The sequence below is a fragment of the Triticum urartu genome, chromosome 7A (genome assembly GCF_056163025.1).
Source record: "Triticum urartu cultivar PI428250 chromosome 7A, HENAU_Tu73, whole genome shotgun sequence".
In the NCBI taxonomy this organism is placed as follows: domain Eukaryota; kingdom Viridiplantae; phylum Streptophyta; class Magnoliopsida; order Poales; family Poaceae; genus Triticum; species Triticum urartu.
Window position 1 is genome coordinate 605,890,475 of NC_141879.1, and position 4,452 is coordinate 605,894,926.

Consider the following 4,452-nt stretch of genomic DNA (forward strand, 5'->3'; position numbering starts at 1 on the left):
ACTCCAAGCCCAAAAATCAGAGATCTTACGAGTACATAAAGGTATCTTTACAATTGCTTCCGCATCGAACGATGTGAAGACAGCCCGCACCAGCTATTCTCTCCAAGTTGCTGTTGATATTTCTATGAGCTCTGAGACACGCCGAGGTGGATTCGGTACCAAAGAAGCAATCGGTCTCCTGAAACTCTCTCTTGGGATCCAATTATGATTCCATATATCTGTCTCTTCTCCGTCTCCTACGCGCCAAATAATTCCTTGAGAAACTACATCTCTTCCATCAAGTATCCCTCTCCATATTTGGGAGGGGTGAGAGCCTAATTCTGCATCCAAAAGGGATCGATCTGGGAAGTATATCGCCTTCAAAATCCTTGCACTCAAAGACTCCGGATCATCCATCACCCTCCATGCTTGCCTAGCCAAGAGAGACAAGTTGAACAGTTCCAGATCACGAAATCCCATACCTCCCATATATTTTGGCATAGTCATTATATCCCATGCAACCCATGCTGGTTTCCTTCTGCCTCCTTTGCTTCCCCACCAAAACTGCCGAATTATGGTTGTAACACTATCACACAGCCCTCTTGGAAACCTGAAACAGGACATAGAATAGACCAGTATAGCCTGAGCCACCGCTTTTATTAGCACCTCCTTTCCAGCACACGACAGTAATTTGCCCATCCATCCTTTCACTTTCTCCCAAACTCTATCCCTCAGATTTTGAAAGTGCCGTTCTTTGAGTGTCCAACCTCAGTCGGCATACCCAGGTAACGATCACTGACAGACTCATTGTGCACCTGAAGTTTGTCCTTCACCCCGTCCCTTATTGTTTGAGGACAACCCTTACTAAAGAAGATGGATGGCTTTGCATTGTTTATTTTCTGTCCGGAAGCATTACAATAGGAAGTTAGTAGGTTTGATACCTTCTCTGCACCCTCCACACTAGCCTTGAAAAGCAACAGGCTGTCATCTGCAAATAGAAGATGGTTAACGGCTGGAGCCGTGGGTGCCACCTTGATACCTGCCAACAAGGATGACTGAGAACTGGATTTCAGGAGGCATGAAAGGCCCTCTGCTGCAATCAAGAAAAGGTAAGGGGAGATAGGATCTCCCTGCCGAAGCCCCCTAGATGGATGGAAATTCTCAAGTTTCTCGCCATTGAATAACACTGAAAAAGATACACCGGATACCATAGACATGACTGTGTCAATCCAAGCCTGAGCAAAACCCAGCTTTACCATGATGGCTCTCAAGTAATCCCACTCCAGTCTGTCATAAGCTTTCATCATATCCAGTTTTAGAGCACAGAAACTATTATTTTTTGACTTTTTCCTCTTCATAAAATGCAAACACTCATGAGCACATATGATATTGTCTGTTATCAGTCTTCCTGGCACAAAGGCTGACTGTTCTTGTGATATGATATCTGGTAGAATTTGCTTCAATTTGTTGGCCACTACCTTTGATGTTATCTTGTACAAGACGTTGCATAAACTTATCGGTCTAAATTGCGAGAGGAGGGTGGGATTGTTCACCTTCGGGATGAGAACCAAGATGGTATTATTAATGCATTCAGGGCTCTCCTCCCCTCTCACAATCCTTAGGACAACATTTGTCACATCATCCCCACACACATCCCAGTGTTTTTGGTAGAACTGAGCAGGAAAACCGTCAGGACCCGGAGCCTTAGTAGGGAACATCTGGAAGAGTGCAATTTTGACCTCTTCGCGGGTATACGGAGCACAAAGATGTGCATTCATTGCTGCTGTTACTTTACTCGGTACATGTTCAAGTACCTCCTCAACACCTTGCACCCCCTCTGATGTGTAAAGATTTTGATAAAAAGCATTCACCATCGACTTCAACTCAGCTGGATCGCTTACCCCCACACCGAGCGCATTTTCAAGGGCCCTTATAATATTCTTCTTTCTTCTCAGACTGTCTCGAAGGTGAAAAAATTTCGTGTTCTTGTCCCCTGAAGAAAGCCAATCAGCCCGCGCACGTTGCCTCCACATGATCTCCTCTCGGTGGTAGAGCTCCACCAGCCTTTCATTGATTTTGAGCTCCACATGTGATGGTGCCGAACGAAGAGGGTCCCCTTTTAGTTCCTCCAATCTCAGTTTAAGTTCCTTGATCTCCCGTCTCACGTTTCCAAAAGATTGCCTACTCCATCTCGTTATCCCTTTCGAAACAGTGGCCAATTTATCATGCAACTGTTGTACAGTCACACACGGTCCCGAGGCTGCCCATTCAGTACTCACAGCCCCTCCAAAACCTTCATGTTTTTCCCACATCGCCTCATACCGAAAGGATCTCGTTGATGTTTCTGCTTGTACTCGACCAAAATCTAAAACGATTGGACCATGATCTGAGGTAGCCGCTGCATGGTTCTCCAAGCTCGCAAGAGGAAAACGAGCCAGCCACTGAGGATTAACCAACGCTCTATCCAATCTGCACCGCGTGTAGGTTCCGCCAGTTACCTTCTTTTCAAACGTCCAAAATCTTCCTTTATGTCCAATGTCCATTAGCATGCAAACATCCGTAGCCTCGCGAAAAGCTTGGATTTGTGCGTTGCTGCGTTGTCCAACTCCCTCATGTTCGTTTGGACGTAGGACCTCGTTGAAGTCACCCATGCATAGCCATGGTAACGAGCTCAAAGTACTTATGTTTTTTAACACTGTCCACGTCTGGTGCCGCAAATGAGTTTGGGACTCACCATATACACACGTCAATCTCCATATCTCGTGCCCCGGTTCCTCCACAGATACATCAAGATGATAACAAGAGTACCCCAAAACTTCAATCTTTATTTCATTATTCCAGAACAAACATAACCCACCACTTCTACCTTGACTATCAACTGCATAAGCATTATCATAACCCAACGTATTTGCTAAATTCTCTACCCTAGATCCTTCAATCTGTGTTTCAACAATACACAAGAGGGTAGGGGCAAACTTCTTCGCAAACTCGCGATGTTCTTGGACCGTCGCGGCGTTGCCCACACCACGACAGTTCCAACATAATGCACTCATTGGGCCCGACGACGCTCCTCGAACATCCAATTATCTCATTGCTATTGTTTTACTACACACCATTCGGTTGTTGATATTGAGGCCCAGATTTTGGCATTGGCATTAGACAACCCGAATATCTATGTTTGGATGGCCATGGAATTGACGCTCGGTATTGGCCCAAGATATTGGTGGGCCTGCTTTCCCTCCCTGCTCCTACTATCCCGAAATCAGAGGCTCCTACCTCGACTTCGTTCTGAATTCGGGGATTGAGCGCCCCACTTACCGGTTCATTCGCCCCTCCTGGAAAATGCAGAAGCAGCGCGCGGAAGGAGGAGATGAAGGGCGGCGCACAGCGAGCTCCTCGATGGCGTAGGTGCCTCTCCTTCCCTCTTCCTCCGTCAAAGGTGTGCTTCTCCCCCTCTCTCATTCCTGCATAGGCACCTCCGACGCAGGCTCACAACCCACGCCCCCACCCCGCCTTCGACCCACAAGCACTACGGTCGCCGCCTTGCCTCCCATGGCTGCTGCTGCTTCTCCATGGGCACTATCCCCTTGCCCCCCCCATCTCAGAAAACCCTAGAATCTTATATTCCCTTCTAATTTCTATGCAATATTCATCCTGTTACAAATAAGCAATTTCAATGTAGAGAATGACCATCCAAATAAGCTTGAGAATTGAGCCCCTTATGCGAATTCCAAGTGTCAATTCCGTGCACATCCAAACAATAGAATTCGGATTCAATATCAATATCAAAGTCAAGTAGATTTGATATTGGGGCCAATTCAATACCATGGCCCTCAATATCAACATCCAAACAGAGCACTAGAGATATCTGCATGGGATGAATTGTGCTATTTCCATAATTACTTTTAGTGTTGCATGCTATTTTCTAGAAATTATGTCCGAACTTTGCTGAATTGCATTGTGTTTGCATGTATTTCATACAGTTTGTTAAAACATTGTTTGAACTGTATGCGGCTACGGTTGGATGGCTGACTCCCATGTCGGTATCCGTGGAATGGTCCCCACCGGTTCGTGGATGGATACATTATCTAGTTTGGGAGTAAGCATCGGAGATGCCCTAAAGGAGTTTTATTTAAAAGTAATACGGTTCGGTCTGCTAATAGAAAATCTAGAATAAAGGAGGATCTTGTTAAAACCGACAAGTGGTACTCTGAGCCATACGAGCATAATTAGTAAAATAGTAAGAAACCCTATTTTATGAACTAGTTGTCTTAATCGGAACAAACTCCCGCTCCAACAAGAGTAACTTTATATCGTCTATCAAGTTACCATAAGACAATTTGGCGAGGGAAGAGTTTGACAATGAAGAGAGAGAGAGCTCCCATCGAGTCGGATTGCGCCAAAATAGGGAGATTAGAGTGGAATGGCCAAGGTCATCTCTTCTCGTATAGCTAGAATCTCTACCTCGAGTGC